The sequence below is a fragment of the Arachis ipaensis genome, chromosome B03 (genome assembly GCF_000816755.2).
Source record: "Arachis ipaensis cultivar K30076 chromosome B03, Araip1.1, whole genome shotgun sequence".
Taxonomy (NCBI): Eukaryota; Viridiplantae; Streptophyta; class Magnoliopsida; order Fabales; family Fabaceae; genus Arachis; species Arachis ipaensis.
In genome coordinates this window covers 128,528,593-128,543,441 of record NC_029787.2, presented here as the reverse complement: position 1 = coordinate 128,543,441, position 14,849 = coordinate 128,528,593, and positions in this window count along the sequence as shown.

Below are 14,849 nucleotides of genomic sequence, written 5' to 3'. Positions count from 1 at the left end.
CATATTCTTTTGTAAAAATTTTATTCTTATATGATGCATTTTTTATATAAATATCTATGAATAAACTATTAAAAATACTTTCGAATAATTTTGTCACTAACAAAAATGTATTCGATTTTTATTATTGACAAAAATATCCTCAAATAATTTAAAAATATGACAAAAATGCTTAAAAAAAATTTTCTTTTTTGTAAGACAAACCGCTTATACATTTGATCTAAAATTTTATAGAAATATTCATATAACTATTTAAACAATGATAAAAACTTGATCTCTATATATATTTTTTAAAAGTATTATTAATTGTTGACAAAAAAATCACCAAAAAAATATATACTTAGCAAAAATTTACTAAATTTTAAGAATAAAAATATTTCATTTTTCTAATCATATTTGCAAAGAAATCACATTAAAATTCAATTTCTAAATCATGTTTTGAGAATACATATTGAATGTTAGACATTTTTTGTACCGTTTTAAAATTATTTGAAGACATTTTTGTTAAGGAAAATTCTAGGTAAACAATGATCATTTTAAACAATATCAACAACCACCAATCAAATAAAAATATACTACATTCTAATTTAATGTTATTAATTAAATTTAAGATTAATTTACACTTTTAACCTTATTAATTCACATTGTTCACACATTATTTAAAAATATTGTTGTTTACCTATACTTTTCATTTTATTAATAACAAAATTCAAATATATTTTTGTCAACGACAAAATTATTTGAATGTATTTTTTGTGATTTGCCCAAATATCTAAATAAGTTTATCTTTCTTTAATAAAGCCTAACTAACCATCATTAATGTTCATTCAATTATCATTATTATCATCAACCATCATTAATGTTTTTCAACGTTCATATTGCTTAGTTGAATTCTATTAATTTTTGGGAAAAGAACAGAGAGGTCCTAATTTTTTAAATTTTTGACAAACATATTTTTAATAAAATTTAAATATAAAAAAGTTTCTGACTTTAATAAATAGAGGATAATTTTATCCTTTTATTTATTTGTCTCTCATATACCAAACGGAACTGGCTGACGTGGCTAAAATGGTATCCAGATATCCATTACGGTGCCACACTGAAAGGGGAATAAAGTTTCAAGGACAAATAAGTCCTTGACGTCATTTTGCAAATAAAGTTCAAAGGACAAATAGGTCTTTGAGAATTTAGTTCATTATACTTCTATTATGAGAATTTAGTTGATAAAATTATGCTTGTATTTTGAAATCTAGTTAATTTGTTGTATTCTGCAATTTAAATTATTTGTATTAAAATTACAGAAATTAGGCTTATTCTATTTCTACTTTTTTTCTTAAATTGCATTAGTTCAGTTTTAATGCATTTGTGTATTATATTAGAATTTGTTAAATTGCATTAGTTCAGTTTTCATTATACCAGTGGCATTAGTTAGCATCAGATCATTTATGCATCAAGTTAGCATTAGTTCATTTGTGCATCATTCATGTATTAAGTTAGCATTAGTGCATTTGTGTATTATATTAGAATTAGTATTTTTATCCATAATAAAATTACGATAATAATTTTTTTAAATTATAGTTCATTTTGTTCTGACAGTATAAATTATGCATGACACAAAAGATTTATAAAATCAAACTACTTTTACAAAAAAGTCGTAAGTTGACAAAAGTCTCTGGCTAAGAAGACCAAGATATCTGCAGATAAAAAATTAAATACTAAGATTTTTAGTTATTATTTTTATATGAAAAAGTATAATTTTTTATTAATAATTAATTTTAACATTCGTTATCTAAAATTTAAAATAATTTAATGTGTATACTTTTATATTTAAAATATTTTAATTAATTAAAAATATCGAATGACATATTTTAATTTGTCAAATTACTAATATAAAATATAATTATATATAGAGTAAAAATAGTAGAGAGAAATATAAAAATGGAGAGAGGTAGATGAGAGAATTTAGGAAAGGAGTTTATTAATTTTGAAAAAAAAATATTTTCTCTCAAGAGAATGAAAGAAAAGAGAGAGAAAGATAAAGATGAAGAATGAGAGTGAGAGTGAGAATTTGTTAATTTTGGAAGAAAAAATTTTATTTTAATTGTAAAAAAATATCGGATGACATATTTTGATTTGTCAAATTACTAATATAAAATATAATTATATATAGAGTAAAAATAGTAGAGAGAAATAGAAAAATAGAGAGAGGTAGATGAGAGAATTTAGGAAAGGAGTTTATTAATTTTGAAAAAAAAATATTTTCTCTCAAGTTTAATAAGAGTGTCATGTGACACATTTGATTATTAAATTAGATAGTAATATATGATACATAATATAGGTATATTTCAATTAGATAGTAATATATGATACATAATAGAAGCATAATGAACTAAATTCTCAAGGACCTATTTGTCCTTCGAACTTTATTTGCAAAATGATGTCAAGGACTTATTTGTCTTTCGAACTTTATTCTCCTTCCAGCATGGCACCGTAACGGACATCTGGACACTGTTTCAGCCACGTCAGCCAATTCCGTTTGGTGTATGAGAGACAAATAGGCGGAAGGATTAAATTGTCCTTCATTTGTTAAAGTCAGGGACTTTTTTGTATTTAAATTTTGTCAGGAATATATTTGTCAAAAATTTAAAAAGTCAGGACCTATCTATCTTTTTCTTATTTTTAATAATATTATACATTCAAGTCTATTATTTAATTTAGTTACACTTAATTTATAAAAAAAACTTTAATATATAACATAACTCTCAATTTTTTTGGGTCCAATTAGCAAAATAGAAACCCAGTGCCAAAACAAGTATAATTCATATGTCGGGGGTTCAAATTCTGTCTTGTGCATGCAGTAATTTATTGGCCAGTAACAGTAATTTATTGGCCAGTAACAAATCCTTAAATGGAGCTCAGTACTGCGACAAATTAGTTCTTGGCCTGTCGAGTAATCAAAAAATAATTCATATGTGCATGTGAGAGCTCATTAGCCTATTTGAATTTTATTTTTTCAAAATATCACATTCCATATTATAAAGGCTTAAGAATTCATAGTTTCTGTTGATGTGCGACTAAATTTGAAATACAATAATTTTTCACACGTTTTAAGTTTAGAGAAATCGAGAAGAACAAAGAAAGGTTGAAAATTAATTTGCAATTTTGAAATATTCAAAAAGATTTAAACTTTAACTTAGATCGAGTGGATGATAATTTTATAAAAGTATGATAGAATAAATTTTTTGATTCTTATACTTTTAGGATAACATTTGGAGCACGTCTACAAAATATTCTCTTACGTACTATTCTTGGCGATTTATGCGTTAATGGTCATGCACCATATCATGTTAACATGAGAGCTCTAAAATTAATGTCCAAATTTATAAGAGACGGCCTCATCTCTCTATTCTCAATTTTGTGTTTATCCATTAAGGATATGTTGCAGTAATATTTACACTTTCACATTTTGGGACGAGAAAATATTTAGTTTAGTCCTGAAGTTACACTCGAATTTTAATTTAGTCCTTAAAATTTCAATTGTCTTTATTTAGTCTTTAAACTTTTCAATTGATTCTGTGATAGAAACTACCGCAAAAACTGACATGATCAAAATTTAAAAAGTTTAGGAATTAAATTGATACTCGAGTATAACTTTAAAGACCAAACTAAGGCCCAGTTTGGGTAAATAACTTAAATAAGTTCTTTTGAAAAAAGAGCTTAAAGTATAAGGACTTTTATTAATAGCAACTTATAAATAAGTTATTTTGTGTTTGGATTTTTAGTTATAAAAGTACTTATTTTAAAGTTGTAGCGTTTGAATAAATAACTCAAAAAATATATTTTTTTTACAGAAGTGAATGAATATTAAATAACGATGATAACAAATACTTTCCAATATTAAATGTTGATTTTACATAACCTAATCACTAATATTGTGTATGATATGGTAGGTGAAAAAAAAAATAAATATAAAATATGTGTGTCAATGTATATTTTGTTGCTGTTTTTTATTTTTTTTTTACTCCTATTAGAACTCCCTTATCCTTTATTGAGGTCAAGAACTTGTTATAATTAACTATGAAAATAATAGCAAGTTATAAAATCACATGTGAAAAAAATAAAATTAAAACTAAAATTTCATACCACAGTTAAATACAAATTTAATAATAAAAAATAGAGTGATAAAATGATAAAAAAATATTTAGAAGAAATATATGCAGTAAGTTGTTCAGATGCAATATTGTCTGAAAATAGTGGTGGAGGATCAATACTTCCATCAGATGAATCATTACGTGAAAAAGGGGACGTTTGGAACATTGTGTGAGAATGATGGTGAAATGATGGTAGAAGGCCAGTGCTTCTAGCAGACATTGCGTGAAAATGGTGGTGATGAAGGGTCAGTATTTTTCACAGAGTCAAGAAGGAAAGTAGATTTTTTTTTGTTTTGAAATTAAATTTTTTTGAGGAAGTGATAGAATGACTTATCGAGAAGCAGAGAAGTCATATATTTCTACTTCTTTGAAAAGCTGTAAATTAACTTTTCGAGAAGTTAAAAGCTTTTTCTAAAATGGTGCCAAACACACAAATTGTGACTTCTCATAATCCAAAAGTCAAAAAAAGTAGCTTACTTCCCAAACGGGCTCTAAGTATTTTCTCTTTTGGAATTATAGACATCATCATCAATCATCTCATATGAATGGTGAAAAAAATAAAATTCCACAATTGCACTGCTACTGTCATATACTGATACGTACCCTATATCTCGGCTAACAACCCAAAATTAAACTCGGCTAATAACTCGAAAAAGTCAAGTCAGAGCTCGGCTACGTAATCTGATAACAGCTCCCAACAAGTCAAAAACTATCTCCAAAATTGTTACCATAAAATTCGGACGAGCTTAACAAAGCTCGGAACCACAACTAATCAGTCAAACGCTATCCTTATGGATAACTTCGGCAAAAATGGAGAATCACGAAACTAACTCCAACCAAACAATCTCAAACGCCTATATAAACAGATAGGTAATTTCGGAGTAAGACAGGTCACAGAACTCCCTCTAATTTGTTATTATCACTTCTCTTACTTCATATTCTTGCTTGAGCGTTTGAGTACTTTTTGCAGATGCTCCTGTCACGGTGTTCCAGACTAGCCGATGTATAACTCTTCCGCCCGGACTCGGTCGACAGCAGAAGAAGTTACCATACCTCGGCCTCATACGCACGGAACATTTGGCGCCCACCGTGGGCCGGAATTCATCTAACCCCACTATTTTCTCTACCCAACTCTTTACCCTTTTCTTTTGCAGGATTTCCGATCTTCCAACATGGCCGATAACCGGGTTCATCAGCCCACATAGGCCGAGCTTCTAGCTCAGATTGTTGAACTCCAGGCAGAAGTTCGAAGGATAGCCGAGCTGTCCTTCCATAATAATGTCGGAAAGAACGAGGAAGGAAACTCCAAAAGCTCGCTCTTGGGCAACACAGACCCTCTAAGCATCACCCCGCCAAAGGAGAAGCTGACGTTAGACAACCCTTTCTCTGAAGAGATTACCAATTTTCAAATGCCAAAGAACTTTGTGCTGCCCACTTCCCTGGAGCCATACAAGGGGATTGGTGACCCCGTGCTCACATTAAAAAATTCCAGTTCATGATGTTTTTTAACGGCGCTAATAATGAGCCCATACTCTGCCGAGCTTTTCCCACTTATCTCGATGGTGCTACTTTACTGTGGTTCTCTAAATTATCTGCAGGTACAATTTCTTCCTTTGAAGAGCTGGCGAGGTCTTTCATTGATTACTTCACCGCATCAAGGATATACATACACAGATCAGACTACCTCAGCACTATCATACAAGAACAACACGAGAGTCTGAAGGACTATATGACACAATTCGCCAAGGTAACTATAGAGATCCCAGACCTCAGTCCCGAGGTCCACCTGCACGCACTTAAAAGCGGCCTCCGTCCTGAAAAATTTCAAGAGACTATAGCCGTGACCAAGCCAAAGACTTTAGCAGAATTTCGAGAAAAGGCAGTTAGACAGATGGAAATAGAAGAGCTTAGAGAAGCTCGGCGGATCAATAAACCAACTCAATCAAAAGAAGATGACCAGGAGGATCTTTTTGAATCAACAAATTGATCGGAAGGGGACTTATACCCTTCAAGCACTACTAGGCAAAGAACTATGGCTCGAAGATGTACTCTGTTTTCTACTCACACGACTTTTTTCTACACCAGTTTTGCTTGGAGAGGTTTTAATGAGGCACTTTCATCTTATACCTTCTATATTAAGAGAGTAATCGTCAATAAAGAGTATATTATTTTTAACTTCATCATTCTTTATTTTTATCCATGCCTCTAGTTCAGCTATTGTTTACGCTCTACACATATTATGGCAAACTAATATTAAAGTCGGCATACAAAAACAAACCGACAGTTATAAGTCGGAACCAATCTAACAAACTGGAAACCATAAGTCGGAATCAATTCAACAAACCAATACCTATAAGTCGGAATCACTTCAAACAAACTGATAATTATAAGTTTGAATCAATCAAAGCAAATCGACACCTATAAGTTGGCCTCAGTCCAACAAACCGACACCTATAAGTCGACGTCAGTCCAACAAACAATCACCTATAAGTCGGCAGCATTCCAACAAACAATCACCTATAAGCTCGTTCAAAAATATATTGAAATAAGCAACCCATTTTCTAATGAAAAACTTGTCCAATTTTATTTTCAAGATTATTAGGTTGATCTTGGGGGGCTAATTCTTATATCTTCGTTTTGTAACACAACCGCATCTCTTCTACATCCTGCCGAGTTATAACTCAATTTTCATAAAAGCTCAACCTGCTTTTCTTAAAAATAAACAGGTTAAGCTTGGGTGCTGTGATCTGGTCATTATAACTCGATAGATACAAACTATAATTCAGAGATTAGGTCTGATCTATCCTTATAAGTAGGGGTATTCGTGGTGCGGTTTGGTTCGGTTTTAAGGGAAAAAGTCATCCGATCCGAACGTTTAATTTATGTGCGGTGCGGTTTGGATTGGATGAAATTTTTTTGGAAATCCGATCCGATTACAAGCGGTTTGGATCGGTTTAGATTTGCGATTTTTTAAATAAAAAAATTAAATACATATAACAAGTCTCAACATCAAATTTTAAATAATCAACAATGACATAACAAGTTTTAATAATATCTTAAAAAGCTTATAAGTCAGTCACGTAAGCTATAGCTCGGCCACTTGCAAATTCAAAATAAAGTAGTTCGTAATCCATCCGTATAAGTCGGCCGCGTGTGCTATAACTCGGCCACGTGTAGAAAATTCCAAAAGAGAACGGTTAGTTGCTGATAACCCTAAAAAGACCTTTTCAAAGAAGCCACCAAATGATTCTCTGTGAGATTCTCGGACGGTATTCATGCCTCATATCTCGGAATGAGGAGAACATATATACCACAATTAAGTCATATACAAATCTTATATAAACAGAACCAAGTAAACATAGCAGGATAAGTACACAGAGGAGAACTCTCCCTTTTATTTTCTCTTTCAAAGAAAGCTAAAATATTCTATCTGACTTGAGCGTTGGAGTTTCTTTGCAGGTCCCAACCTCCTACGGTGTTCCTCGATGGCTGAAGTATAGCTCGGTGTCTGTGCTCTTAGGACAGAAAATTCCATACACACGGAAGAAGGAGTTATACCTCGGCACTAGAAGGAGTTATATCTTGGCTTAGATTACTGGATAGGAACAAATGCAAGCTCGAGGGCATCATGCCTACAATAGCTGAGGTATACGAATAAACTATAGGATCGCCTATGTTTCCTCTGGAACACAAGGCAAGCTTGGCGGCTATGATACGTACCCTATACCTCGGCTAACAACCCAAAATTAAACTCGGCTAATAATCCGGAAAAGTCAAGTCAGAGCTCGGCTACGTAATCTGATAACAACTTCCAACAAGTCAAAAACTATCTCCAAAACCGTTACCACAAAATCCGGACAAGCTTAACAAAGTTCAGAACCACAACTAACTAGTCAAACGCTATCCTTATGGATAACTTCGGCAAAAATGGAGAATCTCGAAACTAACTCCAACCAAACAATCTCAAATGCCTATATAAACAGATAGGTAACCTCGGAGTAAGACAGGTCACAGAAGTCACTCTAATTTGTTATTATCACTTCTCTTACTTCATATTCTTACTTGAGCGTCGGAGTATTTTTTGCAGGTGTTTCCACCGCGGTGTTCCAGACCAGGCGACGTATAACTCTTCTGCTCGGACTCGGTCGACAGCAGAAGAAATTACCATACATCGGCCTCATACGCATAGAACATATACCATAGGGATAAACTCATCATCAAATATAAATGGTGGAAAGCAAAAGAAGCGAAAATATACTTAAAACTTGTATGACTTCGTTAACCATATTGAACCATCTTCATGGAATATTTAAATAGAGTGATTGGATATCAATTATACAGTTTTACTCAATGAAAATTAATTCCATTCTCTTAACGTTTCACTTACTAATGTCCGAGCAAATGGTTTCGTAAAAGGATCAACCAAGTTCTTTTATAATCTCACAAAATTCATGGTTATCACACCATTTTCAATCAGTCATATCATAATATTGTACCGCACTCTTATACGTCTGCTTTTACCATTAGAAATCTTATTCTTTAATCTAGCAATAGCAGCCTCTCTATCACAATGCATAGTCATAGATGTTTTTGTTTTATTCTATAGTGGCATATCCACTAATAAATTTCTTAGCCTCGACTTCAATCATTGCCAATGACTTCTCTAAGTTATAAATTCTAATTCCATAGTTAATTTAACAATACATATCTACTTGGTAGATTTCAAGAAACTTTTTCTCCTAACATAAACTCAAATCACTTATAAATTTTATTTCATTAAAATTAGAAATTTATTTTGCAGAATTATATCTTTCCAAAACAGAGGATAACCAAAATACACCAAATCATAATTTATAGTTCTTTTCAAATATCTCATAATTCTAATTAAAGTGATTCAATCATCTTTATTAGGATTTTGAGTATATCTACTGAGCTCATTCTATTTACAACATATGTAATATCAAGTCTAGTGCAATCATCAAATACATCGAGTTACCAATTATATGAGCATATTCAATTCGAGAAACACTATCACCTTTAAGCTTAAACAAATGTAAATTTAAATTGTATGGGGTAGATACAAATTTGCATTATGATAACCAAATTTTTTAAGTATATTTTTAACATAATGAGATTGAGATAATATAAAACTATCATTTTTCCATATTACTTAACTTCAAAAATAAAATACGCAACACCCATATCCTTAATATATAATTGAAAAGATAGAAACCTTTTAATTTTATTTATTTTATCTAAGCATATTTTAAAATAGTAGCATGTCATCAATATATATACAAACAATAATACCAACTCTATCATTAAACTTGCTATGTATGCATTTATCATATTCATTAGTCACATGTCTATTAGAAGAAATAGCTTGATCAAACTTATCATGCCATTGTTTTGGAGCTTGCTTTAAATCGTAAAGAGATTTGAATAAGTTTACATTCTCTTTATTTTTTATCATACAATCTTCAAGTTGATCTATGTAAATTTTTTCATCGAGATCTCCATTTAGAAATACACACTATAGAAAAAACATTGAGTAGTGTCGAATTTACTGTCTGATTCATTGAATAAATCCGACGATAATCAATTTACCGTCGAAAAATATCAGCTGGTATAAATCTCGTCGGTAAATGTTTACCTTCGGATTTTCGACGGAATATAGCAAAAAACGAAAATGGATCCTGGTATTCCGACGGTAACATTTGGCGCCACTTCGTTCGTTTTTTCCACCATATTACCGGCAGATTCATCCGACACTAATACCGATGAAAATGTTATTTAAATTTTTTAAAAAAATAATGTTACCGTCGGAATAGTATTTTTTTTTTCAATTTAAATTATCTTTTTCCGTCCATTTCTAGTGTACCCAGATAAGTAACAATTGAAATAGTGCTCAAACCTAATGTGAAGTACGAAAAATTTAAATTACAAATATCGAATGATGATAACTGAAATATCTGAAATAATGTTAACTACATTACATTCGTAGAACTATATTTACATTCAATGAAACATATATTATAAAAACGCAAAGTTTCTTAAAAAATACATATCACCAAATTATGTTTACGTTAACCTTAATCAAATTCATCATCTTTTTCCTCTGATTCACTATCCTCACTATCCTATTCCGATGTAATTTTCTGATTATCATCGAACTCGTCTTCCTCTTCTTCGTCGCCATCGACCTCGTCTTCTTCTTGAAGATCGTCGTCCTCTGGTGGAAGTGCGTCAGCATCTAGTCCAAGGTCAATAATGTCATCATCCATAACAGCAGACCGAAGGGAGATTGGCTCACCAGTATCGCACCATTTTTGAAGGAGTTAGGTCATCAATCTGGTAAGGTTCTTAACCCTCTATCGTATCATCAGACTCAATGCGGCCTCTTGGTTTAGTCTTAACCGCAACCACCCAATTAGACTTTCATGAACCCGAATAAGGCAAATAGTATACCTGTCGTATATTTTAAGGTAGAATAAAAGGATCGTAGTGCTTGTATTTCTTGGTTACATTTACTTCAGTGATATCGTAGTCCTTGTGCTTTTGTGTTTTTTGTCACAAACTTGGATAATACCATTCATATTTAAACATGCACACCTTGTATATAGTGTGACTGAAATACTGTAGTTCAATTATGTTGTGAAACACACCAAGCCAATCAGAATAGACCTTGCTTGAATACCCACAAACCCAAACTATTATCTGTTTTATTTCTAATCGACCATTGTAAGGTATGAAAACGATCCGTTAATATTGTAAATCGAGTAGCTAGTTGTCTTATTTAATGGGCCCCAACTAAGTATAACTAGTTACGAATCTGTTATGTCAGTTAGCTGCATGCTGACATATTCTCGGAACCAACTTGGAAAAATATTCAATGATGTTTTCGAATTTTCCTCTCAGAAACTCCTGTATGATAGAATAGGATAATGAAGTTTTAATTAGATTACAAATCTAGTATATTACAGATTACAATATTTACGAAGACTTAAAAAAATCACATGAGGTAGGGTAAAAATTGGTCATAGTTAAGCAACACATGCAGATGTGCAGCGTCGATCTCCTTCTTCTCTAACCAGTAGTCACTGTCCGCACCCATTACAGCTCTTTTCGACAAAAAGATTGGGTATGTTGTTCCACTTGACAAGGATTCTCTCCTCTCATTGTTTCTTGCAATCCTTATTCTACGTGACACACCATGAGACTGGAAATAGAAGGAGCAAAATGTGAAAGTTTTCTTAGCCAAAAATGCTTCACAAATGTTGTCCTCAATCTAAGATCTGTTCTTCATAGTGCGCTTAAATGAACCAATCATCCTCTAAAATGGGTAAATCCATCAAAATTGGACCGGCCCGCGTAGCATTGCTTCGTACGGTAGGTGGATTGCTAAATATTCTATGACATCAAAAAAGGATGGAGAAAATATCCTCTCTAACTTACAAAGTATAATGAGAATGTTCATGTCTATTAGGTCATTCATGCTCAATTTCGTAGCACATAAAATCTCTAAATAACTCACTTATTTCTGTTAGGGGTTTCTAGATGTTGGTTGAAAGTTTTCTGAATGCAATCAGAAGCAAAGGCTCCATGAATAAATGACAATCATGACTCTTCAATCCAGCAAGCCTACCTTGTGACACGTTTGCACACCTGCCCAAGTTAGAGGCATAACCATCAGGAAACCTTAATCCTCTAATTCATTTACAAATATTTTGCTTCTACTCCTTCGTTAGAGAGAATACCGTCTTTGGTTTAGCCTATTGTCTGTTATCAAATCTCTTTAAGTTCAGATCTAGCCACCTGCAAATATCCATAAAGTCTAACTTAACCTTATTGTTGTCCTTTATTCGTTCATCGTCCATTACTTTACGCATGATGTTATCAAACACATTTTTTTCAATGTACATCACATCAAGACAATGTCGAACCAAGTTATCTTTCCAATAAGGCAACTCTTAAAATATACTCTAATTAGTCCAATTATACTCCCTGCCATATTCTGGATGTCTTATACCTGCCTCGTTATCGACAATCTTTAGGATTCTTCTGACACGCTGCCAAACTTGCCTACCACCCAACCTCCTAGGTACCTCATCGTGTTCAACCTTATTCTTTTTGAATGAGTCCTTATTGCGCTGAAAAGGATGATCCATGTTGACAAATATTCGATGGCAATCAAACCACAAATCCTTACCGTTATTCGTCAACCAAAATGCCTTTGTATTCTCCATACAAATAGGACATGCCATTCTGCCAAGCGTGGACTAACCTGACAACATACCGTATGCAGGAAAGTCGTTAATGGTCCAGATTAACACAACCCGCAGTTGAAAATTTTTCTTCATTGAAATATCATACGTTTGTACATCATGGATCCACAACTCTTGTAACTCGTCCACCAACGACTACAAGAAGACATCTATTTTGGCTTTTGGATTGCTGAGACTAGGTATGATGCAAGTTAGGAACATTTACAGGTCCTTCATGCACATTTTAGGACTCAGGTTATAAGGTGTTCGTGACTAGGGGGCAACAAGAATACACATTACCGAAATTGGAAATGAGTGCGAACCTATCAGAGCACAAAGCTAGTCTAACGTTCCTGGGCTCGCTTGCAAATGTAGGATAGATCTAGTCAAAGTGATTTCAAGCTAATCCGTGTGACAGATGCGTCATGATCTCATCATCTCTCTTGTTGCTATTATACCAGGTCATGTGAGGGGTGGAACTCGTCGAGGCATACAATCGCTTCAACCTCGGGATTAAGGACAAGTAGTGCATCCGTTTCATAAAAATTCTCTTTAACCGACGTTTACCAATCTGTTCTCTCTTGACTTGGAACTTCGGTGATCTACAAAATTTGCATTCATTAAGGTCTACATCCGTCTTGTAGTACAACATACAACCATTCAAACAACAATCAATTTTTACTACATTTAGACCCAATTTCAAAACTATCTTCTTTGCTTCGTAGTGGTTTTGGGAGATGCTAGATGATCCTACAGGTACCAGTTTGCTGCAAACTTGCAAATGGTGGCCCATTTATCAAAAGACTATTGGGTATGATTTGACTTCGACTTAATACTCATCATTCTAATACACGCAGACAACTCCAAATGGACGGCTCCATCATACAAAGGTTTCGCAGTAGCTTCTAACATGTGATAAAACCTCTTCGCTTCTAGGTTAGGCTCTTCTTCAAGATCTTTCAATTCATTAACACCTGTTGCATCACACACCATCTCGTTGTATCTCTCTTGGTTTGCCTCCCAAGTCATTTTAGGTCTCTCACCACACAAACTCTCGTTGATTGACAACTGGACCTATTCAAATTAAAGGCAAACCGGTTAATTCCCTACTCGTCCACTTCGTGTTTCATTTACGTCCAATTCCCATCCTTGAACCCGTTACGGTAGAGGTGAAGCGTTATGTCCGCAAGTCCTAACCACTTAGTTAGCCGACAGTTTTGACACAGACACCTAAAAAGACCTTCGGACATAAACGATTTCATGTTGAAAACATGCGCGACAAACGCGTCAACCCCCCTTCCCCCCCAAAAAGCTGAAAACATGCACGACAAACGTGTCAACTCCCTCAAAGAATTCGGGTTTTAAACCTCCGGTCATCGTTATCCCTCTCATATATCTATAGACGATGACTTGGAATCATATCGAAACACACACCCTAGAATTCAATGAACAACAGAAATTATTTAAGTTTTTAAAAAATTTGGCAGAGTGTCCCCTATAATTAGAAGCTCCCGCGCATACAATTATCATTTTCTAACAAACCGAACACATTTTAAACACTTTAAATGATAATTCGGCAGAACTTCTGCTTAATTCAGCGATATCCATGAAATAAATACAACAACTTTCATATAGGAAACAACTGCAGGCATAAATAATTAACATATAGGCATGCAATAAAATATAAAATCCTAACCATTTTAGAGCCCAACCCCTTATAACTCCATAATTTTTCAGCAAATAAGGGTTTTGAGAAGGCACCACTACGCGACCTTCTCACACTTCTGTCCTAAAACTCTATCCTAGAAAAAGTAAGTCCAACGTAAAATTTAAACAATTCATTATATTTAGAGATAGAAAACTAACATAGAATATTACTCCACATACAACAAAAGAAAAAAACTCCAATTGAGCTCAGATAAAATAGCACCATCCTAATAAAAAGGATTACTTATTAAATTCACAAGCTAAGATTAATTCAAAAACTAACTTAAAAGAATAAGTAAAACTCATTACTCTAATTAATTAAAACCTAATTCTTAATTCAACCAAACTAACAAGAGGCATCACAAATTTAATTTTTACTTGCATTAAAGTGACACAACAACTCCAATTAACATACTTCATTAAGTAAATTTAACCACTGAATTAACAACTCTAACAAAATGATAACTCACAAAATAATATGAAAAACATAATAACCATGCTAAGAAACCAATCTGATGATAGTGGTGGCAGTCTTTCTTTAAAATCATGGTGATAGAGGCGGCGGTAACGGTGACGTGAACAGCAACCGCGACGGAAGATGCTATGGGGACATCAGTAACGGCAGCAGCAGATTGCACGAGCACGTGCAGCGGTGGTGACAGCGGGTGCTCCAGGCGCGGTGGGACATCGACGGCAAGCTCTGACGGCAGCCACGGTGACTGTTGTCGTC